Source organism: Euprymna scolopes, chromosome 2 (genome assembly GCF_053919585.1).
Source record: "Euprymna scolopes isolate OS-2025 chromosome 2, ASM5391958v1, whole genome shotgun sequence".
Classification (NCBI taxonomy): Eukaryota; Metazoa; Mollusca; class Cephalopoda; order Sepiida; family Sepiolidae; genus Euprymna; species Euprymna scolopes.
In genome coordinates, this window is record NC_136483.1 from 124,651,535 (window position 1) to 124,679,101 (window position 27,567).

Here is a 27,567-nt window from a genome sequence, read left to right on the forward strand (position 1 = left end):
TAGTTATTACATCATATTTAAGCGTAATTTACGACCGAACAAAGTCGGGCTAGTTGCACATATACTTGGTAAGTATTTTCTATATCAGGTTAATTAAATTAACTAAGAGATGATGCTAATGCTTACAACACTGGTAATCTCTGACATATAACAATTTACAACGTTTTCTTTAATAGTTATTACATCATATTTAAGCGTAATTTACGACCGAACAAAGTCGGGCTAGTTGCACATATACTTGGTAAGTATTTTCTATATCAGGTTAATTAAATTAACTAAGAGATGATGCTAATGCTTACAACACTGGTAATCCCTGACATATAACAATTTAAAACGTTTTCTGTAATAGTTATTACATCATATTTAAGCGTAATTTACGACCGAACAAAGTCGGGCTAGTTGCACATATACTTGGTAAGTATTTTCTATATCAGGTTAATTAAATTAACTAAGAGATGATGCTAATGCTTACAACACTGGTAATCCCTTACATATAACAATTTACAACGTTTTCTTTAATAGTTATTACATCATATTTAAGCGTAATTTAAGACCGAACAAAGTCGGGCTAGTTGCACATATACTTGGTAAGTATTTTCTATATCAGGTTAATTAAATTAACTAAGAGATGATGCTAATGCTTACAACACTGGTAATCCCTGACATATAACAATTTACAACGTTTTCTTAATAGTTATTACATCATATTTAAGCGTAATTTACGACCGAACAAAGTCGGGCTAGTTGCATATATACTTGGTAAGTATTTTCTATATCAGGTTAATTAAATTAACAAAGAGATGATGCTAATGCTTACAACACTGGTAATCTCTGACATATAACAATTTAAAACGTTTTCTTTAATAGTTATTACATCATATTTAAGCGTAATTTACGACCGAACAAAGTCGGGCTAGTTGCACATATACTTGGTAAGTATTTTCTATATCAGGTTAATTAAATTAACTAAGAGATGATGCTAATGCTTACAACACTGGTAATCCCTGACATATAACAATTTACAACGTTTTCTTTAATAGTTATTACATCATATTTAAGCGTAATTTACGACCGAACAAAGTCGGGCTAGTTGCACATATACTTGGTAAGTATTTTCTATATCAGGTTAATTAAATTAACTAAGAGATGATGCTAATGCTTACAACACTGGTAATCTCTGACATATACCAATTTAAAACGTTTTCTTTAATAGTTATTACATCATATTTAAGCGTAATTTACGACCGAACAAAGTCGGGCTAGTTGCACATATACTTGGTAAGTATTTTCTATATCAGGTTAATTAAATTAACTAAGAGATGATGCTAATGCTTACAACACTGGTAATCTCTGACATATAACAATTTACAACGTTTTCTTTAATAGTTATTACATCATATTTAAGCGTAATTTACGACCGAACAAAGTCGGGCTAGTTGCACATATACTTGGTAAGTATTTTCTATATCAGGTTAATTAAATTAACTAAGAGATGATGCTAATGCTTACAACACTGGTAATCTCTGACATATAACAATTTACAACGTTTTCTTTAATAGTTATTACATCATATTTAAGCGTAATTTACGACCGAACAAAGTCGGGCTAGTTGCACATATACTTGGTAAGTATTTTCTATATCAGGTTAATTAAATTAACTAAGAGATGATGCTAATGCTTACAACACTGGTAATCCCTGACATATAACAATTTAAAACGTTTTCTGTAATAGTTATTACATCATATTTAAGCGTAATTTACGACCGAACAAAGTCGGGCTAGTTGCACATATACTTGGTAAGTATTTTCTATATCAGGTTAATTAAATTAACTAAGAGATGATGCTAATGCTCACAACACTGGTAATCCCTTACATATAACAATTTACAACGTTTTCTTTAATAGTTATTACATCATATTTAAGCGTAATTTACGACCGAACAAAGTCGGGCTAGTTGCACATATACTTGGTAAGTATTTTCTATATCAGGTTAATTAAATTAACTAAGAGATGATGCTAATGCTTACAACACTGGTAATCCCTGACATATAACAATTTACAACGTTTTCTTAATAGTTATTACATCATATTTAAGCGTAATTTACGACCGAACAAAGTCGGGCTAGTTGCACATATACTTGGTAAGTATTTTCTATATCAGGTTAATTAAATTAACAAAGAGATGATGCTAATGCTTACAACACTGGTAATCTCTGACATATAACAATTTAAAACGTTTTCTTTAATAGTTATTACATCATATTTAAGCGTAATTTACGACCGAACAAAGTCGGGCTAGTTGCACATATACTTGGTAAGTATTTTCTATATCAGGTTAATTAAATTAACTAAGAGATGATGCTAATGCTCACAACACTGGTAATCCCTGACATATAACAATTTAAAACGTTTTCTTTAATAGTTATTACATCATATTTAAGCGTAATTTACGACCGAACAAAGTCGGGCTAGTTGCACATATACTTGGTAAGTATTTTCTATATCAGGTTAATTAAATTAACTAAGAGATGATGCTAATGCTTACAACACTGGTAATCTCTGACATATAACAATTTACAACGTTTTCTTTAATAGTTATTACATCATATTTAAGCGTAATTTACGACCGAACAAAGTCGGGCTAGTTGCACATATACTTGGTAAGTATTTTCTATATCAGGTTAATTATATTAACTAAGAGATGATGCTAATGCTTACAACACTGGTAATCCCTTACATATAACAATTTAAAACGTTTTCTTTAATAGTTATTACATCATATTTAAGCGTAATTTACGACCGACCAAAGTCGGGCTAGTTGCACATATACTTGGTAAGTATTTTCTATATCAGGTTAATTAAATTAACTAAGAGATGATGCTAATGCTTACAACACTGGTAATCCCTGACATATAACAATTTAATTCGTTTTCTTTAATAGTTATTACATCATATTTAAGCGTAATTTACGACCGAACAAAGTCGGGCTAGTTGCACATATAGTTGGTAAGTATTTTCTATATCAGGTTAATTAAATTAACTAAGAGATGATGCTAATGCTTACAACACTGGTAATCTCTGACATATAACAATTTACAACGTTTTCTTTAATAGTTATTACATCATATTTAAGCGTAATTTACGACCGAACAAAGTCGGGCTAGTTGCACATATACTTGGTAAGTATTTTCTATATCAGGTTAATTAAATTAACTAAGAGATGATGCTAATGCTCACAACACTGGTAATCTCTGACATATAACAATTTACAACGTTTTCTTTAATAGTTATTACATCATTTTTAAGCGTAATTTACGGCCGAACAAAGTCGGGCTAGTTGCACATATACTTGGTAAGTATTTTCTATATCAGGTTAATTAAATTAACTAAGAGATGATGCTAATGCTTACAACACTGGTAATCTCTGACATATAACAATTTAAAACGTTTTCTTTAATAGTTATTACATCATATTTAAGCGTAATTTACGACCGAACAAAGTCGGGCTAGTTGCACATATACTTGGTAAGTATTTTCTATATCAGGTTAATTAAATTAACTAAGAGATGATGCTAATGCTCACAACACTGGTAATCCCTTACATATAACAATTTACATACGTTTTCTTTAATAGTTATTACATCATATTTAAGCGTAATTTACGACCGAACAAAGTCGGGCTAGTTGCACATATACTTGGTAAGTATTTTCTATATCAGGTTAATTAAATTAACTAAGAGATGATGCTAATGCTTACAACACTGGTAATCCCTGACATATAACAATTTACAACGTTTTCTTTAATAGTTATTACATCATATTTAAGCGTAATTTACGACCGAACAAAGTCGGGCTAGTTGCACATATACTTGGTAAGTATTTTCTATATCAGGTTAATTAAATTAACTAAGAGATGATGCTAATGCTTACAACACTGGTAATCTCTGACATATAACAATTTAAAACGTTTTCTTTAATAGTTATTACATCATATTTAAGCGTAATTTACGACCGAACAAAGTCGGGCGAGTTGCACATATACTTGGTAAGTATTTTCTATATCAGGTTAATTAAATTAACTAAGAGATGATGCTAATGCTTACAACACTGGTAATCTCTGACATATAACAATTTAAAACGTTTTCTTTAATAGTTATTACATCATATTTAAGCGTAATTTACGACCGAACAAAGTCGGGCTAGTTGCACATATACTTGGTAAGTATTTTCTATATCAGGTTAATTAAATTAACTAAGAGATGATGCTAATGCTTACAACACTGGTAATCCCTGACATATAACAATTTACAACGTTTTCTTTAATAGTTATTACATCATATTTAAGCGTAATTTACGACCGAACAAAGTCGGGCTAGTTGCACATATACTTGGTAAGTATTTTCTATATCAGGTTAATTAAATTAACTAAGAGATGATGCTAATGCTCACAACACTGGTAATCCCTTACATATAACAATTTACAACGTTTTCTTTAATAGATATTACATCATATTTAAGCGTAATTTACGACCGAACAAAGTCGGGCTAGTTGCACATATACTTGGTAAGTATTTTCTATATCAGGTTAATTAAATTAACTAAGAGATGATGCTAATGCTTACAACACTGGTAATCCCTGACATATAACAATTTACAACGTTTTCTTTAATAGTTATTACATCATATTTAAGCGTAATTTACGACCGAACAAAGTCGGGCTAGTTGCACATATACTTGGTAAGTATTTTCTATATCAGGTTAATTAAATTAACTAAGAGATGATGCTAATGCTTACAACACTGGTAATCTCTGACATATAACAATTTACAACGTTTTCTTTAATAGTTATTACATCATATTTAAGCGTAATTTACGACCGAACAAAGTCGGGCTAGTTGCACATATACTTGGTAAGTATTTTCTATATTAGGTTAATTAAATTAACTCAGAGATGATGCTAATGCTTACAATACTGGTAATCCCTGACATATAACAATTTACAACGTTTTCTTTAATAGTTATTACATCATATTTAAGCGTAATTTACGACCGAACAAAGTCGGGCTAGTTGCACATATACTTGGTAAGTATTTTCTATATCAGGTTAATTAAATTAACTAAGAGATGATGCTAATGCTTACAACACTGGTAATCCCTTACATATAACAATTTAAAACGTTTTCTTTAATAGTTATTACATCATATTTAAGCGTAATTTACGACCGAACAAAGTCGGGCTAGTTGCACATATACTTGGTAAGTATTTTCTATATCAGGTTAATTAAATTAACTAAGAGATGATGCTAATGCTTACAACACTGGTAATCCCTGACATATAACAATTTACAACGTTTTCTTTATTAGTTATTACATCATATTTAAGCGTAATTTACGACCGAACAAAGTCGGGCTAGTTGCACATATACTTGGTAAGTATTTTCTATATCAGGTTAATTAAATTAACTAAGAGATGATGCTAATGCTTACAACACTGGTAATCTCTGACATATAACAATTTACAACGTTTTCTTTAATAGTTATTACATCATATTTAAGCGTAATTTACGACCGAACAAAGTCGGGCTAGTTGCACATATACTTGGTAAGTATTTTCTATATTAGGTTAATTAAATTAACTCAGAGATGATGCTAATGCTTACAACACTGGTAATCCCTGACATATAACAATTTACAACGTTTTCTTTAATAGTTATTACATCATATTAAAGCGTAATTTACGACCGAACAAAGTCGGGCTAGTTGCACATATACTTGGTAAGTATTTTCTATATCAGGTTAATTAAATTAACTAAGAGATGATGCTAATGCTTACAACACTGGTAATCCCTGACATATAACAATTTACAACGTTTTCTTTAATAGTTATTACATCATATTTAAGCGTAATTTACGACCGAACAAAGTCGGGCTAGTTGCACATATAGTTGGTAAGTATTTTCTATATCAGGTTAATTAAATTAACTAAGAGATGATGCTAATGCTTACAACACTGGTAATCCCTGACATATAACAATTTACAACGTTTTCTTTAATAGTTATTACATCATATTTAAGCGTAATTTACGACCGAACAAAGTCGGGCTAGTTGCACATATAGTTGGTGAGTATTTTCTATATCAGGTTAATTAAATTAACTAAGAGATGATGCTAATGCTTACAACACTGGTAATCCCTGACATATAACAATTTACAACGTTTTCTTTAATAGTTATTACATCATATTTAAGCGTAATTTACGACCGACCAAAGTCGGGCTAGTTGAACATATACTTGGTAAGTATTTTCTATATCAGGTTAATTAAATTAACTAAGAGATGATGCTAATGCTTACAACACTGGTAATCCCTGACATATAACAATTTAAAACGTTTTCTTTAATAGTTATTACATCATATTTAAGCGTAATTTACGACCGAACAAAGTCGGGCTAGTTGCACATATACTTGGTAAGTATTTTCTATATCAGGTTAATTAAATTAACTAAGAGATGATGCTAATGCTTACAACACTGGTAATCTCTGACATATAACAATTTACAACGTTTTCTTTAATAGTTATTACATCATATTTAAGCGTAATTTACGACCGAACAAAGTCGGGCTAGTTGCACATATACTTGGTAAGTATTTTCTATATTAGGTTAATTAAATTAACTCAGAGATGATGCTAATGCTTACAACACTGGTAATCCCTGACATATAACAATTTACAACGTTTTCTTTAATAGTTATTACATCATATTTAAGCGTAATTTACGACCGAACAAAGTCGGGCTAGTTGCACATATACTTGGTAAGTATTTTCTATATCAGGTTAATTAAATTAACTAAGAGATGATGCTAATGCTTACAACACTGGTAATCCCTTACATATAACAATTTAAAACGTTTTCTTTAATAGTTATTACATCATATTTAAGCGTAATTTACGACCGAACAAAGTCGGGCTAGTTGCACATATACTTGGTAAGTATTTTCTATATCAGGTTAATTAAATTAACTAAGAGATGATGCTAATGCTTACAACACTGGTAATCCCTGACATATAACAATTTACAACGTTTTCTTTATTAGTTATTACATCATATTTAAGCGTAATTTACGACCGAACAAAGTCGGGCTAGTTGCACATATACTTGGTAAGTATTTTCTATATCAGGTTAATTAAATTAACTAAGAGATGATGCTAATGCTTACAACACTGGTAATCCCTGACATATAACAATTTACAACGTTTTCTTTAATAGTTATTACATCATATTTAAGCGTAATTTACGACCGAACAAAGTCGGGCTAGTTGCACATATAGTTGGTAAGTATTTTCTATATCAGGTTAATTAAATTAACTAAGAGATGATGCTAATGCTTACAACACTGGTAATCCCTGACATATAACAATTTACAACGTTTTCTTTAATAGTTATTACATCATATTTAAGCGTAATTTACGACCGAACAAAGTCGGGCTAGTTGCACATATAGTTGGTGAGTATTTTCTATATCAGGTTAATTAAATTAACTAAGAGATGATGCTAATGCTTACAACACTGGTAATCCCTGACATATAACAATTTACAACGTTTTCTTTAATAGTTATTACATCATATTTAAGCGTAATTTACGACCGACCAAAGTCGGGCTAGTTGCACATATACTTGGTAAGTATTTTCTATATCAGGTTAATTAAATTAACTAAGAGATGATGCTAATGCTTACAACACTGGTAATCCCTGACATATAACAATTTAAAACGTTTTCTTTAATAGTTATTACATCATATTTAAGCGTAATTTACGACCGAACAAAGTCGGGCTAGTTGCACATATACTTGGTAAGTATTTTCTATATCAGGTTAATTAAATTAACTAAGAGATGATGCTAATGCTTACAACACTGGTAATCCCTGACATATAACAATTTACAACGTTTTCTTTAATAGTTATTACATCATATTTAAGCGTAATTTACGACCGAACAAAGTCGGGCTAGTTGCACATATACTTGTAAGTATTTTCTATATCAGGTTAATTAAATTAACTAAGAGATGATGCTAATGCTTACAACACTGGTAATTCCTGACATATAACAATTTAAAACGTTTTCTTTATTAGTTATCACATCATATTTAAGCGTAATTTACGACCGAACAAAGTCGGGCTAGTTGCACATATACTTGGTAAGTATTTTCTATATCAGGTTAATTAAATTAACTAAGAGATGATGCTAATGCTTACAACACTGGTAATTCCTGACATATAACAATTTAAAACGTTTTCTTTATTAGTTATTACATCATATTTAAGCGTAATTTACGACCGAACAAAGTCGGGCTAGTTGCACATATACTTGGTAAGTATTTTCTATATCAGGTTAATTAAATTAACTAAGAGATGATGCTAATGCTTACAACACTGGTAATCCCTGACATATAACAATTTAAAACGTTTTCTTTAATAGTTATTACATCATATTTAAGCGTAATTTACGACCGAACAAAGTCGGGCTAGTTGCACATATACTTGGTAAGTATTTTCTATATCAGGTTAATTAAATTAACTAAGAGATGATGCTAATGCTCACAACATTGGTAATCCCTGACATATAACAATTTACAACGTTTTCTTTAATAGTTATTACATCATATTTAAGCGTAATTTACGATCGAACAAAGTCGGGCTAGTTGCACATATACTTGGTAAGTATTTTCTATATCAGGTTAATTAAATTAACTAAGAGATGATGCTAATGCTTACAACACTGGTAATCCCTGACATATAACAATTTACAACGTTTTCTTTAATAGTTATTACTAAATATATTTTTATGTAATTCATTGAAAAAGAAAAATAGCTAAAAATTAAAGAAAAGGGAAAGAAAACATTTGAAGCCCAAACTGTAAAATAATAAAAATGCTAAAATTTAAAAAGGCCTACACAATATTTGAAGACCAAATTTAAATTTTTTTTATTATAACGTTTCCTTTAATAATTACTATCAAATATGTTTGTAAAATAATCAGAAGAAAAAAAAGCCAAAATTGAAGCCAATTGTTTTTTTGTGCCAAGCTACTTCAAAAAGGCCAAATTCGCTCGTTTTGGCTGTAAAAAGGCTGATTTACTTCTAAAAAAAAAAAAAAAAAAAAAAAAAAAGGCCAAGTTCGCAAAATTTGGTTTTAAAAAGGCCAATTTGTCAATCCTGATTGTGACATACATATGCGTCGTTTGGAACGTTTCAAAAAGAAATATGTTTATAAATATATAAATACATTATATATATGTGTGTGTGTGTGTGTGTGTGTGTGTGTGTGTGTGTGTGTGTGTGTGTGTGTGTGTGTGTGTGTGTGTGTGTGCTTGATACTTACAATGTACTTTTATGTCGCATGTATGGGAGAATTTCGTTTCTAAAAGAACCCTTCTCCTGCTTGTCTAGAAGCAACACGAAATGTAGATACAGTTGAAAATTTCATTCGAAAAAATCCTAAATCATTCACTTTTCAAAGAATGAGTAGGCTATTTTTCCTTGTAGTAGATAATAAAATTAAAATGAATGAAAACAAATGAAGGAAAATGATTGAAGACAAATGAATGAAAACCCGAATGAAAAAAAAAAAGAAAGAAAATCAGAATGGAAAAAAGATTCAAATAATTTATGAAAAAAATGAATAAAAATAATTGAATTAAAAAATAAATGGAGAAAATATGAATAAAAAAATGAATGAAAGCATGAAAATAAATGCAAAATTACAGAAAACAGTTGAATGAAAAATGAATAAAAACAACGGAATGGAGAAATTGATAAAAGAATAAAAAAGTAACCTGAAAATAAATGAAAAACTAATGAAGGAATGGGTATTTTTTTTAGATTAGCTCCACCTCCACAATTTGCTTTTAAATGACGGCTTTTAGAAGTTTTCTACGATGCTAATTACGGAAATTGCATTGAAATTTTGCAGAAATAAGTAGTTATTGAGATATAAAAGTTGTATTATGTATTGTATTCTTTGGCGGCATGGTTTTTACGCGCGTAACAAAGATGGCCGCCAAAGAATACAATGCATAATACAACTTTTTATATCTCGATAAGTAATTATTTCTGCAAAATTTCAAGGCCATTTTCGTATTCAGCATGGCCTTTAAAGTCGTCATGTAAAAGAAAACTGTGGACCTAATCTGAAAATTTACCAATGAATGAACAAAAAATGAATGAACAAAAAATGAATGAACAAAAAATGAATGAACAAAAATGAATGAACAAAAATGAATGAAACAATAAATTTTAAAAATGAAAAAAATATTTAATTGAAGAAAAAGTTGAAGAAAAAATTAATGAGAAATTTGAAGGAAAATTAATTAATTAAAAAAGAAAGATGATTAATAAAAAATGAATTAAATATTAATTGAAAAAGTAATGAAAATTAATTTTAAAAATCAATAAAAAAATTCTTCAATCGAAGAAATCATAAGCTTAATATGTAGTTTCTGATTTTTAGACAAAAACAATTAACAAAAGTAATACTGTCATATTAATATTATGACTCCAGGTAATGCCTTTCTTATATAAAATAGTATAACAAGTTATGTTTTTATCGAGCAAAACACTATGTAAACATACCTGCTCTATCCACGATAGTGAGCAAGTTGCATGGACTAATATATGTTACTGTATTATTTCTACTTTGGCTCATAGGGAACACCATGTAATTTGTCTGGTATAAAAATGACAAATTCTTTCTCATGGGCAATGCTGTACACATCTGCTCTCTCAAAGATATGAAGCACTTTTTGATTACCAAACATCTTACTGCAGTTTGGGTTAGAACTTCATAGCACTGCAGTACAGTCATAGTACAGTTAAAATCGAGGTATCAAGAGAAATAGTGAGTATGATTCCCAAACAATACCAAGTACCAGTAAATTCTTAGATACTTCAGCTCTTTCCCTTCATGACAATATATTAAGAAGATTTACATAAAAAAAAAGGTTGGAAAGAGTTAATATATATCAGTTATTTATATGTAATTTTTACATTTTTTATCCCAGACAGTGCTGAGATAAAAGTGGTTCTGGTACATTTCTAAATACTTTCTTCCACTATATGTAGACATATTAAGAAGATATGTGATGTTGATAAAGAAATAGTTTGAAGAGAATTAATATATACTAGCGGGACCTGTGGAAATTCCACAGCAGCATTTTTCATATTTAATAAATTGTTGCTAGGCATTCTGTCAGCGTTCTGTTAAGCATGAATGAAGGCACAATCATATTATTCTAGTTTTTTTTATTAAAACTGTATCTCACCTTTACTAAAATAATAACTTTGATATATTTCCTGGGCTGATTATTTCATTACAAACACACCGGTCAATTAACTCACATTTTATCATTTTTCATAATTATTGAATATGTTACTATGTTCGACAATAATTGTTCATTATTTCAACCCACATTATCGCCCCTCCCTTTACTAAAATATTAAATTTGATATATTGTATTGGCTGATTATTTTATAAAAAAACACAACTATCAATTAACTCACATTTCATCATTTTTAATAATTCTTGGATATGGTACTAATTTTGACAATAATTTTTCATCATTTAAACTCACCATATCGCACACCTTACTAAAATAATAACTTTGATATATTTTATAGGCTAATTATTTCTTTACACACACATCAATCAATTCCCATTTCATCATTTTTCATAATTCTTGGATATGTTACTAATTTCGACAATATTTTTTTTATAATTTAAAGCAACGTTGTCGCCCAACCTTACTAAAATAATAACTTTGATACATTTGCTGGGCTGATTATTTCATTACAAACGCACTAATCAATTACCCTCCATTTCATAATTTTTCATTATTCTTGGGTATGTTACTAATTTCGATAATAAATTTTCATAATTTATACCCACATTACCGCCCCCACCTTAATAAAATAATAACTTTGAAATATTGTGTGGGCTTATTATTTTATTACAAACACACTAATGCATGAAAACACATTTAATCATTTTTCATAATTCTTGAATATGTTACTTATTTCGACAATCATTTTTCATAATTTTAACCATCATTTTCGCCCTTCCCTCTTTACTAAATAATAACTTTGATATATTGTCTAGGCTGATTATTTCCTTACAAACACACCAATCAATTATCTAATATTTCATCATTTTTTCGTAATTTGGATATGTTACTAATTTCGACAATAATTTTTCATAATTTTAACCCTCCTTATCTTCTTCCCCTTTACTTATATAATAACTTTGATATATTGTCTAGGCTGATTATTTTATTATAAACACACCAATCAAATCACATTTCATCATTTTACGTAATTCTTGGATATGTTACTAATTTCGACAATAATTTTTATAATTTAAACCATCCTCGTCGCCTTCTCTTACTAAAAAATTATTTTGATATATTTTCTGGGCTGATTATTTCATAAAAAACACAACTATCAATTAACTTACACTTCATCATTTTTCTTAATTCAAACTTCGACAATTATTTTTAATATTTTTAACCCACATTATCAACCCCCACTACTAAAATAATAATTTTGATATATTATCTGGGATGGTTATTTCATTTCAAACACACCAATCAATTAACTGTCATTTCGTCATTTTTCATAATTCTTGGATATGTTACTAATGTCGACAATTATTTTTCATCATTTTAACCCACATCATTGCCCCACTTACTAAAATAATAACTTTGATATATTGTCTGGTCTGATTATTTCATTGCAAATACACTAATGCATTAAATAACATATCATTTTTCATAATTCTTGGATATGTTACTAATGTCGACAATCATTTTTCATCATTTTAACCCACATCATTGCCCCACTTATTAAAATAATAACTTTGATATATTGTCTAGTCTGATTATTTCATTGCAAATACACTAATGCATTAAATAACATATTATCATTTTTCATAATTCTTGGATATGTTACTAATTTCGACAATTATTTTTCATAATTTAAACCATCCTTATCGCACTCTCTTACTAACATAATTACTTTGATATATTTTCTGGGCTGATTATTTTATTATAAACTGATATAAATTGATTAACTCACATTTAATCTTTGTTCATAATCCTGGATATGTTACTAATTTCGACAATAATTTTTATAATTAAAAACCCACATTATGCCTCTCCCTTCTACTTATATAATATATTTGATATATTGTCTGGGATTATTATATCATTACAAACACACCAATCAAGTAACTCACATTTCATTTTCATAATTCTTGGATATGTTACTAATTTCGGCAATAATTTTCATAACTTCAACCCACTATGTCGCTCCCCCTTACTTAAATAATAACTTTGATATATTGCCTTGGCTGATTATTTCATTACAAACAAATCAATAAATTCTGGGTATTCTCATAGTATATATGTTTCACCTATCTTATCCAATCCCAGGTGACGCCGCATATTCTGCTAATACATATCGTTCACCTATCTCATTCGATCCCGGGCGACACTGGGTATTTTGCTACTATATGTTTTCCACCTATCTCATTCAATACTGGGCAACGCTTTCTGATAGTATATATTTGCACATCTCATTCAATCCCGGGACTGACTTCATGTCCGCCACCCCACTGTTGAAAATATACATTAAATAAAGTAATGTTTTAATCGTAAACTGTTTCAGCCATTTCCGGGACTGACTTTATATCCTATCCCCAACCCACTGCTAAAAATATACATGAAATAATGTAATGTCTAAATAGTAAACTATTTCAGCCATTTCTGGAACTGACTTATAATCCCCACCCCACTGTTGAAAATATACATGAAATAAAGTAAACTTTTTCAGCCATTTCCGGGACCGACTTCTTATCTCCCATCCTACTGTTTAAAATATACATTAAATAAAGTAATGTCCAAAACGTAAATGGTTGCAGCGGAACCGACTTTATATTTCCTACCTCAATGTTAAAAATATACATTAAATAAAGTAATGTGTAATGCGTAAACGGTTTCACCCATTTTCGGGACTGATTTAATATCCCCCACCCCACTCTTAAAAATATACATGAAATAAAGTAATGTTTAAATCGTAAACGGTTTGAGTAATTTCCGCTTAAAATTCTGCTTAAAAAGGCCAAGAAAGACAAATCATTTTTATTAGATTTGCCTCAACAGCGACACCAATTTTTTTTTTAATCCTTTTTCAAGGGTGATAAGGTTTTTTTAGGGATGCACATCATGATAACGGACGGAGCGATAAGCGTAATAATATAATGATGATTAGTTTCTTCCCTCCGACTGCTAGACTTTGCAATTCTCTCCGTTTCCTGCTTCCCTGACTGTACTATATTTAAATCTCATGTGAACAGACGTCTCGCTGCTGCTCAGCTCCCTACTTAAGATTTCCCTGTAGGTATGTTCCCAAAGTGTAGTTCTGAAAGTTCCAGTGACAACATGCCCTGTTTGGTGATTATAAATGATCCCCCTAAATTTCCAAATGTCACAAACCTCTCATGTAAACATTAAGAAGATACGTGATATTGATAAATATAATAGTCCGAAGATAGTTAATATATACCAGTTACCAAAAGTAATAAGGTAATCGTAAAATTATTGAGTCCAGACAGGGTTTAGTAGAACAAATGGTTCCTATAAATTCTTATGCCCACCTATATTTCAATATATTAAGAAGACACATAATGTTAAAAAAGAGAATAGTCTGAGAGATAAAATATATCAGTTTCCAAAAGTACGATTTTTGATCACGAACAATGCAAACTAAAACCAAATGGCATGGTAAATTTCTAAATCTCTCCCTTCATGTCAATATTGAAAAACATGCTTAATGTTGACAAAGAGAATTAAAATATATCAGTTAGCAAAAGTGATACTCTATTCTTAAATGTTTTGATCTCAGAAAGCACCAATTAAAAAAAAAGTCTTCTTCAGCTTCAACCTATTCAGTAGGCACCTCCAAAAGTCACCACAGAATTACCCCCCCCCATATGTAAAACGATGTAACTTCATTATATTATCAGTATAACGTTTGTACCATTTAAAAGAAGAAGAGCAAAATAAACTAGTAATATTTTTTTTAATTTTTTCATCATACGAAAATAATGAAATTGCGAGAGGAAAATCGTGTTTACATAATTGGTGCATTAAAATAACGTTCCCATGTAGTAGACATTCCGAACGCGAAAACATACCCGCATTTAATAAATCTAGTAAAAATTAACTAATCGTCAGATTTTCGTGAAATTTACGATACTTATCCATTTTAGAATGAAATTACATATAAAATGCAGTTTCCGTAAAATATACAAGGGAAAATATTTTTTTAGTGCGCGTCATATTTATTTTTTTTTCGAAATTTGAACAAAATATATTTAAATCTATCGACATTTCTATTTATTATGAAACATAAGGGTTCAAATAAGTAATAAAATAAAAATGTTAATTTAAATACACATATTGAACAAAAAATTACCTTGCAGTTGCAATTAAAAAACTGATATAAATTTAATATTATGTTTTTTTAATAGCGTTTTTTTTTTCGAATTAATATATAATATAATCCGTTGAATTCCCAAGAAAAAGAAACTAATTAATTTTTAAAGGATGAAAATTCTATCATTTCCAAATATTCCGTTACAATATAGATTTTTAATTAATTGTGTTTATATATTTTTTTTAATATTAAGTTTTAATATAAACATGACTCTTGTCAGTAATTTTATCACCAAATTAAACCAATTTGAATATATTATTGCACAAATATTAAGCATTTTGTAGGCCTCCCTCATATTTTGTATGTCTCTTTTTACAGAACAAAATATAGAACTCCGTAGGTAACCAAATGAACATTCAGAAAAACCGTATTTCATATTTCATATACAAATATTTATAATATTATTAATCGTTAAACTGTGTAAATCTTAAAACCTAACAAAATAACAAAGATTAATTATTAATTGCAGTTTGAAGAAGATAAACAAAGTTTTTAAAAAATCATTAAGTCGCTTCTGCTTTTTCCATAGTTCGTATAGCAAGCACAAATCTGACGTCACGGAAACATGCGGTCCATTTTTCACAATTGTTTGACAGACCCTACTATTCAGAAAATATATAATGTTGATAAAGACTATAGTCTGAAGTAAATTAATATATATCAGGTCCTAAAATTTATACTGTAATTTTATAAGCCTTCTGAGCCCAAAGAAACTGCAAATAATTTGTAATTTTTAAAACAATAATATCGAGATAAAATAGATCATATATATATGTGTGTGTGTGTATGTGTGTGCATTTTTCTACCAATAACTCTATCAATTTTCGGTCTAGAGACTCGAGATTTGACATAAGGAATATTGAGATTTGGGAAAATCTTTTTAATCGGTTTTCGGCCAGAAATTTGCCAGTTCAGGGGTCAAAGTTCAACGATTTGACCTTTGAAAACTTTACCAAACTCCTCCGTCAATTTCGTGGCCGAAACACTTAAAATTTTAAATGTAGGTTACTTGGACATGGATAAAACTTTTTAATTCGATTTGAGCCCAAAAATATAAATTTTGAAGGGTCAAAATTGGGTCAAAGTTAAAAAATATTTTACCTCTGCGGTCTCTACGAAATTAATCAGCCCAATTTTAGGTCTAAATATTTGAAATTTATACATAACGGGTATTCAGACATGCGGCAAGCATTTTAATCAGTTTTGGGGCGAAAATTTACTGCCAAAAGGTCAAAGTTGAAAGAGTTGACCGTTGCAGATTCTACCAAATTTCTCTGACAATTTGGGGTTTCAAGACTTGAAATTTTAGATGTAGGTAACTTGGACATGGGTAAAACTTTGTATCTTGATTTGAGACCAAAATAATAAATGTTAAGGAGTAAAAATTGGAGTTAAATTTTAAAAAAAAACTTGATCTCTGCGGTGTCTACGAAATTACTCAGACAAATTTTGGTCTTAACATTTGAAATTTTACATAAAGTGTATTCACACATAGGGCAAGTTATGAACAGTACATAGGGCTGAACTGCTAGCATCTAAAAAAGTAAAAATATGTGTGTGTGTGTGTGTGTGTGTGTGTGTGTGTGTGTGTGTGTGTCTTTGTACATTTCCCTTCTAAATAACTCTGTCAATTTTCAGTCTACAGACTCGAGATTTGACATAAGTGGTATTGAGATTTGGGAAAATCGTTTTAATCGGTTTTCGGCCAGAAATTTGGCTGTTAATGATTTGACCTTTGAAAACTCTACCAAACTCCTCCGTCAATTTTGGGTCTAAACACTTGAAATTTTAAATGTAGGTTACTTGGACATGGATCTAATTTTATAATTTGATTTGACCCCAAAACAATAAATGTTAATTGGAGTCAAATTTTCAAAAGATTGACCTCGCGGTCTCTACCACATTACTCAGCCAATTTTTGGTGTAAAATTTGAAATTTTACATAAAGTGTATTCAGACATAGAGCAAGCTTTTTAATCGTTTTTTTTTCTGAAAATTTGGCTTTCAAGGGGTCAAAGTTCAAAAGATTTTACCTTTGCGGTCTCTATTAAGCCAATTTTGGTTCTAAACATTTGAAAGTTTACATAAAGTCATAGTCAGACATGCAGCAAACATTTTAATCAGTTTTGGGGCAGAAATTTGACTGCCAATAGGTCAAAGTTGACAGAGTTGACCTTTGCAGACTCTACCAAACACCTCCGCCAATTTTGGGAGTAAATACTCGAAATTTTAGATGTAGGTTACTTGGATATGGGTCAAACATTTTTATTTGATTAGAGTCCAAAACAATAATTTTAAGAAGTCGAAGTTTTTTTACAAAATACGACCTCTGCGGCCTCTACCTACCTTTCCCTATGGTAGTTAATGAACATATTATATAGAAAGGCATTACCGTACATAATCACACCTTATGCACATAAAGTTTTGAACAGTACATAGGGCCCGAGCAAAGCCGGGCTGAACTGCTAGTATTTCAACATACAAGAACATAACATATATATTCAAACTTTCAGGATGTCATAAAACGTTTTAAAAAAATCTAGCGACTGTGTATTTTATAAACAAACAATATCAACGTTGCCGCAAGGCAACTAAAGCTTTTGAGGAGCCGATCCTAATATAAACGACTTGAATTGACCAGGAAAGTAAATGGTATTAATACTGTATCTTCCTACCTATCTTCCTACGTGTGTCACACTTTTGATTAAATGATAGAAATAACTTTTTGTTAAAACATCACACATACAAAATACCCAAATGCACTTTTTGATGTTGATTTATTTAGACCGGCCAGTTAACTTTTCTTCATAGTTTTTCTGAGCATCTACTTGATTTCAAAGTTGTTTTTTTTTGTTGTTTTTTATTTACATATATTTTTGATTTTTATGATTCTTTATTGTTTTCATTTTACATGTTTCTGACCTGGTAGTATAAATAATGTTCAAAAGACATAAAAACTGGGTGCGTAGACAGAAATCAAACTGCTTGAAAGAAAATATTTAGTTATTATTGAAACATTTTATATTACATTTTTATTCTGGTAGAGTCAACTTATCTTCATATTAAAAAACTGAAAAAACAAAATAAATTTAGCTTCAATATAAATTGTAAGTAGATTTTTATTTTTAACTCTATTTTAAAGAAATGAAAATGTGTTTTTAAAAACAAAGGAAGACTAAATACTGGAACTAGATGTCATTTTTTACCAGTAATGAAGCTTTTTTTAATTAAACTGTTTATTTGAATTGTAAATGAAAATATTTGGTCATATACATATATACATATATACACCCTAAATTGGTTTTTGAAACCTTATTTACAACTTTACCTCCCGTTCCTGCATACACTTTTGACACACTGTTCTTTTTCACCTAAACATTGGATCACATATACATGCGTCAATTATACACTTGGTCTGTAATGCTAGTGACGGTACACTTTTGTCAAACGCTTTGTTGCCTGAGATATCAGTACCATTTGTTTAATTAGGAATCACACACTCGTTTCCATGTCAAATTATTTTAATTAATTGTATTTTGATAATTATTGAATGCTAAGTAAAATCTAAAATGAAACATGCTCGCAAATTCAGTGAAACCCAGAAAAGCAACTTAAAATCACATAGAGTAGCAAATGCTGTTAAAAAGACTCACAGGATATCTAAATTTTTATCTTCCATCATCTCGCTGTTAAACGTATGTGACAATCCTGATGTTAATACACAATCCGTTTCTGATTCGGAGCCTGGAAGCGCAGTACCAGATGAGCAATGACCGACCCAATCAACAGTCGAGCATACTTCTCCAAGGTATGTTCTGCCTTCTATCTTTAATGATCCTGTTGATTGATTAAGTGTAACAGCATATTGATTTGCTTTCAAAGGGTCCCGTTCAGCTGACGGATTATAATTTCCCATTAAACCAGAAAAACCACCCACAGAAAATTTCAGAACTATTATTTGACATTGAAAAATAACGAAACTGTTCATCGTTCCTGGCTTGTCTACTCAAAGTCTGCCAACTACATTTTCTGTTTTGTCGTTTGTTCATTTGTTCATTTATTTGTGTGTCTTTGTTCCTAGGATTTGGTAATCAGTGAAGCAATTCTGTTGAAAACTCTGAAGACACATAAACAATCAACTCATCATATTTGGGCATATTGATTTGCTTTCGAAGAGTCCCGTTCAGCTGACGGATTATAATTTCCCATTAAACTAGGAAAACCACTTTTTAGCTGGAAGAAATTTAGCCTTTCATGGCATAAATGGAAATTTTCTTAGGAAAGTGATTCCAAGGCAGACTTGTAGAATTATAACTAAACATAGTGATGTTGTTCTTTTTCAAGGGCATTGCAGTCTTTAAACATACATGCTCTATCTAAGATAGTAAGCACTTTGAACTAATTAACATATACCACTCACCAAATAGTAATACCAATTACTATTACTGAAAGCATGAAAGTAGAAAAAAGCAGAAACTTTTAAGTCTCAATTTATCACACCAACTCTAACCATTGTAGTTGGTCATTACAAAAGACTTTACTCTTCCGTGACTCATTAATTCACTCAAGCAGTATTTTTTTCTTCTTCTTCTTCCCCTCCTGTTTTTTCTTCTACTGAAAATGAACTCACACGAATGAGACAATGTCCAAGAAATGAAAGATGCCTGTCATACAAAATTCTGTCTTTTTATGCTGCTACCTTGAATTCCAGACAGCGTCTGAATTTGCATACATATTATTTTTGTATCAAAAGGGTTCCAGTGCCACATGGGTACATGACAACTGTGCTTGCTTATTACTATGACTTTCCACACTATTCACACCCCTCCCTGATATTATGATTAGACAGGTGGCATCCCAGCAGCAGTGGACTTTGTCGGACACTCTTTTGCATGAGTGGGGTTTCTTCAAAACTGTGGGCTTCTTCAGGAATATGTGCTTCCACTTCTGCCTTGTGAAAATTATATGATGTTATGCTGTCAGGATCTTCTTCTTTTGATGAGAGGACACTGGAACAAGGGCACATTCCATCCACCTGGACAGACTGTGGATTAATTATCTCGGTTACCTGACCTTGACTAATTTCATCATGCTACAGCAATGATCCGCACCTACACACAGTTTTCAACCAAGGACTGTGTTCAGGACCTGCTGATGGTGGCATAACATTGACTGCTTTTACTTGGATTTCATAACACAGAACATTGGCTGGTGTGGTCAAATAGGAGTCACTGTTTTTTAGAGTCACATTGTACCAGTAGACAGTCTCTAGTATGGAGCAGCGCATCTTCGCCATGATTCGTTTTACAGTATGGTGGCACCACTCTACTATACCATTCCCAGTATGCGCAATGAAAACTCAGATTCATGCCTCATTTATCTGTGAATATCCTGAATTCCTTGCTGTGGAAGGCTGTCATTATCCGTGAGTATTTCACAAACGATCACTTCAAGTTGACGAATCACACTTGCTAAGTCCTGCAATAATAACTGAAAACTGCAACCGGCCACAGTCAATGACAGTTAGGAAATGGTAAGAACTGTAGTGCATAATGTCCATCTCCAATCATTTCCAACCATTGCTTACATCTAGTTCTCCCTTCTCCTCATGGACTAGCACTGGATCAATAGATTGGCATTCTACCCACATTCATATAGCCAACTTGACTGCTGCTGTTGTCATTGCAGGGCAAACTTTTCTGGCGAAATAAGTAGTATGTCACACTGTTTCTGTGAATGGCCAATATGCGGGCCACATCTAGCTGAGCTACATACACTACACCGATCAGGAGCTTGGATCCTCTGTTCTTCTACATAAATTTGAACTACCACTGTGGCATGCGTGTCAACTGGTTAGCTATGCAACCAATATCACGTCCACTGAGAGTCAGTATATCTTTACCAGCTCCGTGATCATCTCACGGGAAGTCATAGTGTGAACTTGCACTTTTCCCACTGATAGTCTCCAACACCCAGTTGTATGCACATACAGAGTCTGTCTTTATGCACAACACTTTGGTTTGCTACTGGAGCACCAAATTAATTCTTTTTAACATGGCACTCAGGTTGGCCAGATTAATATGCCTTGTATCATTCTCAGGTTGCAGGCAACAAGCGTCCTTTAACACAGTCCCGTGTCTTTCCAATGCCACTCCAGTTGTTAACGCACTGACATACCGATGTATTGGTAAGTTTAGTTCCCAGCTGTCCATGCACCAGCTGGATCGTTCCACTTTACTGAATCCACAGTCACACACATAATATGCTGGAGTAGGGAGTCTGTCATCTTGTCATAATTGAACTAGTTCTCCTATTGATTACCCTGCATCCCACACAAAGCCATTCTTATACTAATAATAAGCCTTCCACACAAGAAGAATATGGTTCATCCTGTGACGATATTAAAACCTTTTGAGACAGCATTTCCTCTCTTCCACCACAGGACACTGTGCTCTCTTGAGACCGTCAATCCCAGCATGCGTGTGCTGTCCCCTAGCCATTCTGGGTCTTTACATTCTAGCCCAAATGGAGCTGAATATTCCCTGATCTGAGACACAGGCACGTCTGTCAACAAGGATATCGTCGATGTAAGCTGATGTTGCATAGTCCACAGCTACCTTGCTGACGATGGCCTTCATGATAAGGAGAGCCACATTCAATCCAAACCCCAGACATATCAGACAGTATCTTTTCCCATCAATCTCCACAGTCTTCTGAGGTGCAACTTGGGATTAAGCAAGCCTTGTTTCATTCTCGACTTACTAAGCAATACTGGTTCATAATGTCTACAATTAAGGATTAGGCAACCTTAGCTGCTCTATAATTTGAATTTGTATTGCCCATCAAGCAATACAGATTCAGAAGAGGTACAGTTAGGAATTAAACATTCTTTACTTCACTAATGACTTATAAATCAATGGTAATAAATAAAATCAAGAGTAAGCATTTACTAAAATTTAAATTTGAAAACATGTTGACATATTTCCTGTATTGAAAAATAAATATGCAATTTCTTTCTAAATTTGTCAATAACATGTAAAAACGAAGGATAATGAATGAATAATTTGGATGAGAATATGGTGAAAGCAAAAGAAAGATAAGAATTAAAAACAAATTAAGAAGAAATTAATGAAAAATAAACTTTTCATTCAACTTTTTAAATTAATTTTTCATTAAAAAAATGAATGAAAAATGAAAAATATTTCTTGAATAAAAAGAAAATCAATGAAAAAATGATGATTGAAAAAATTAATGAAAAAATTGAACGAAGAAAACTAAATGGAAAAATTGAATGAAGAAAGAATGAAAAAATGAATGAAAGTCAGTGAATTAAGAAATGTAGGAAAAAAGTAATAAAGAAAACTTGAAGGGAAGATGAATGAAAAAATGACAATATTAAATTCACTTTCCACTTATTTTCCTTTCAAAATGAAAGAATTTTTTTCCTGCATTTCTTAAGCAATTTTTTCATTTGTTTTTCATTTTTAAAGCAACGGTAATGAATAAAATCAAGAGTTAGCATTTACTAAAAATTTTAAAAAAATGCTGACATATTTCCTGTATTGAAAAAAAAAATAATTTGCAATTTCTTTCTAAATTTGTTAATAATAACATGTAAAAACGAAGGATAATTCAATTTTACTTATTTTGATTTTACTTCTTAGCTTTCTTTCCTTTTGCTTTTATCATGTTCTCATTCACTATCTTTTTTATATGTTATTATTGACAAGATGATCTAACCAAGATACACATAGAATACAGAATTGGTATGACCGTAGCAAGAACTGATGTTTTATCAAAGCCACCTTAACAGAACTGGTCTAGTTATGAGGAGACGACTGACTACATCTCAGATCAAACCTAGAGAAAGGAATTATGTTCCAACGGTCCGATCAAAAAGAGAGAAAAGAGACAGTGGCCTTCTAAGTTGCACGTTTTAGATCAGCATGTGGTTTTAGATTAGCATGTGGTTAAATCAACCAATTGTCAACTGCCAAATATCTACCCCCTAGATAACGTGACGTTATCTGGGACTCTAGACAATCTCAACAAATTTATGACTACCTTTTCTCATTGATTTAAAATGTTGGGACAACTGTATCTATGTTTTTATAAATGCAAAATGTTCGGAAGTTAATAGGAAAATATAACCGATTAAAACAGAAATTATTGGGACATACAATGTGAAATGAAAAATTAATAGGTGTTTAGCGTTTGGAAAATGCATCACTGTTGAAATGAAAACTACCTTAATCTCTATATGATAAACTAAAAATGCTTGCAATATCGAATTTTCTCACTCTTTTGCCCCTATGTTGGGATTAATTTTCCCTGAAATAAAGTTCGATTCTCACACATTTTCCCCTATTAAGAATTTGTGGCGTTGGACCGTCATTAGAGACTGTTTTTCTTGTACCACACGGTTATAAACAACGTTTTATGTTGAACTTTGACGGTTTCAAACAAATATAAATGATTGCAGGCTAAAAATAATTAAAATTTGAAAAATCGTTTAGTTTATTCAAATAAGTTGATGAATTTTAGTAATAAAATAAAAATTCTATTTTTACTTGATATTTAATTTTCACTTAATAAATGATTCCAGCAAATTTTAATAAATTCTAATAATGAAATTTTCCTTGAAAAAAATATAACTTCTTTTTTGTTTTAATTATGATCATTTGGTTCTGGAGAGGCAATGTATTGATGGCGACCCACGGTCAGAATTTTGGAATAGCGAGAAAATTCTATATAGTGAATCCGCTTATACAAAGAGCAATTCAAAAAGTAAAACTGCCATCTCTTTTAAACGAGAGATTGAAAGAAAAGAAAAACACACAGAAAGAATGAACTGAAATATTGTAAACTTACCTCTTCGAGTAGTTATTTAAATGTTTTTTGGAAACAAACTGCTAACGTCAAATGAACAAAATGTTTTTTCAGAACGGAAACAATTTGATGGAACGGAGATACTGATGCCGACAGATACCGCCACCTGCTACCCTGATTGTTCATTCGTTTGATCAGAAAAACATGCAACTGAGTGGTGACCCAGTTTTCAACTGACTTTGTGACCAGGGTTACTAGACTATAATAAATGTTTGAAGCCAAATTTTTCAGGAGAAAAGGCCAAAAACGGCTAAATTGAAACTTGAAACCACATTTTTAGAAACAAAAATGCTAAAAAAGGCCAAATGAAGTTTTTTTTTTAATTAATTCTACATATTTATAGTTATATTGAAGGTGTTAACTTTGGGCTTCATTGAAAATGTTAGCTTCCAAATATTTATGTCTTTTGAATTTTGTATTGTTTTCATAATAGTAAATTTGAAACCACAGGCTTTTTATACACGCTTTTGGGAAAAATTATTTTTTTTAGATACATACATGCACTAAGGAACATTAATAATACATATTACACATTTTTTAAAGCGTACCCGAGGATTTTAAAAAATATTTGACAAATTATATTTAAATAATTGTTGATGAATATGTAGATGAGTAACCTCAGCTAAAAACACTCTCCCAAAAATAAGATTCTTCTTCTTTTAGGTAATTACATGTCGGAAAAAATCATTATTTCAGAATTTAGAGTATGTGATTAGTTTTACATATAAATCTAACGTAAATAATTCATCACTCATTTTGGACCAATCATCTATCCAAATAACATTTAAGAGTATAAAACCCAATTTCGTTTAGCTGAGATAAATTGTGTGCATGTGTTTTTTTTCTTTTTCTTTTTTTGGTGGGGAGGGGGTAAAAAATTCCATTAGCTCTACCACGAACCCTTAGTTCGTGTCGACAATCCACTCTCTCAAATCCTTCCCTTAATTTTATCATTAACCTTAAGTTTAGGTGCCCCCACCCAAAAAAAAAAAACAGAATACTTTACGCCTAAGAAGTAAAATGATTAAATGTCATTCAAATGCTATCTGGCCTGGAAGTGAGAGATCCCGTTACATTAAACTAATATGCAACATTGATCTCTCAATCTTTAGATTCTAAAATAATTGATGTATTTTTACCGATGTTTTTCAGAGTGTTCATACTAGTGTTGGGATGCTTAATCGGAATCGGGAATCAGAAAAATCGGAACTTTTTGGGCTACCAGAATTTCCGATTCTTAAAACGATTTTCTTATATTTTTTTCTTTATAATGAAAATATGAAACAAACACAATGCATTTATTTAGCTTCATAGCTTATTATCTTATTTGATAATTGTTTATAAAAAGAAAATTGTTTCTGAGCACAGATATTAGGAATATTATAGCCAAATTTAACATAGACCCTCCAAGTTCATTGCGTTTTTTTTATAGTAAATTACGATACACTTCACTTCACTTTATCAAATCTTTTAAAATGTTCAAATTTCTTTTTGTACATATTTGCTAAACTTCTAGATGAGCATCTCAAAGAGTTCATCGTTAATATTATACGATCTACAATACTGAAACAAGTTTTACTTTTTATTTTTCTGACTTTGCTCATTGTCTGGTCTCTGAAGTAATATTTTATTGTATTTTTTTTTTTCAGTTTTTCCAATTAAAAATATAGAATGAGTTTCTCAAGTTCTTGCATGTAATACATAAAGGGAAACAATTTAAAACTTTAATTTAAAAAGCAGTCATATCTACATTTAAAGATATCCCTCCATAAGTACGAGATACTACTTTTTTAGGAGATTATGCATGAATGCACTGAAAAAAGAAACAAACGATTATTTTAGAATTTAGGGGATGGTTAGTTGTGCTTATTAAGTGAATGTAAAATAATCGTCCATTTTCGGCCATTCAAAATTTGTAGGTAAGTTTACCATTAACTCTAAGTACAACTGGCAAATTTTTTCTATTACCATTCAAACTTAAGGTTAATAGTAAGAAATAGACATATTTTTTATGACTTAGCAATGGCATGTTTTATAATAAAGTTTAATCAGGAACATGACCGAGATTCAAAATAGACAAAATTGGTTACATGTCCTTAAAACACTGTCTGTTCAAAAGTGGGATCCTTTTATATTATATTTATATGAGAAACTGATTTTTTTGTTGTTGTTGTATTTTATTTTTACTATTTTTTCAGACTGTTTACATGAAATTGCTTAAAAATTGGAGAATCATATTTTTGTGTGAAGAGATATAACAATGACCACTAACCCTAATTACGACTAAGTGAACATCCCTAAAACGTACAAATCGGTTGAACTAAATTGAAAATTGTAAATTGGCGAAAAAAATAAAACATACACCAATAATTTCATAAGAATGTAGTTTTATGAAATACCGGAAAAATGTTTAAAAGTGAAGTAAAAACAGTCTTGTGAAGAAAAAAGAAATACTGATAAACATGTATTGGTAATTGTAAAGAAATTAAATATAAAAATATTTCTTTGAGAATTGAGTGTAAGGAATTAGTTTAACACATAAATTTAATGTAAAATCATATATTCAGGATATTCCAACGTTTTAGAGTTGTTAATCATTTTTTTTTTATGAGAGATAAATTCTGTGTATTTTGGAGGGTAGTTATGTTTTTAAGCGATTATGCATTGTTTTACGACCTTGTCAGACGAGGTTAGCAGTGAAAAAATTAGTGACCATCCCTTAAATGTACAAATTTCCAACGTGAAAACATACCCGTGTTTAACAAATCTAGCAAAAATCAACTAATGGTCAGATTTTCGTGAAATTTTCGATACTTATCCATTTTAGAATGAAATTACATATAAAATGCAGTTTCCGTAAAATATACAAGGGAAAATTTTTTTTTAGTGCGTGCACCCCCCCCCCACTCGAAATTTAAACAAAATACATTTAAATCTATCGACATTTCTATTTATTATGAAACATAAGGGTTCAAATAAGTGTGCCAGTTGGCACAGTTTAATATTCAAATTTAAAAATCGTTAAATACAATTTAGGCGCGCAGTGCAATTGATTGTTTCGGCGCGTTAAAAAAATGAAAAATGACACCCACGCAAATTCCGGCGTGACCTTTATATACCAAAGGTGCG

General features: G+C 30.8%; 1 protein-coding gene across 5 annotated transcripts in view; it reads right to left on the reverse strand.

Moving 5' to 3' along the window:
* LOC145295919 (sodium- and chloride-dependent GABA transporter ine-like) overlaps positions 1 to 27,567 on the reverse strand; it is a 916,364-nt gene that overhangs the window by 841,476 nt on the left and 47,321 nt on the right. The window contains exon 1 of one of the 5 annotated variants that reach the window (XM_080141747.1): positions 24,421 to 25,138. The exons of 3 other annotated variants lie outside the window; for them this stretch is intronic. The gene's annotated coding sequence lies outside the window, so the exon portion shown is untranslated. Of the gene's footprint in view, positions 1 to 24,420; positions 25,139 to 27,567 lie in introns of those variants that run through there. One more of the 5 variants, XM_080141790.1, reaches the window with a different exon arrangement.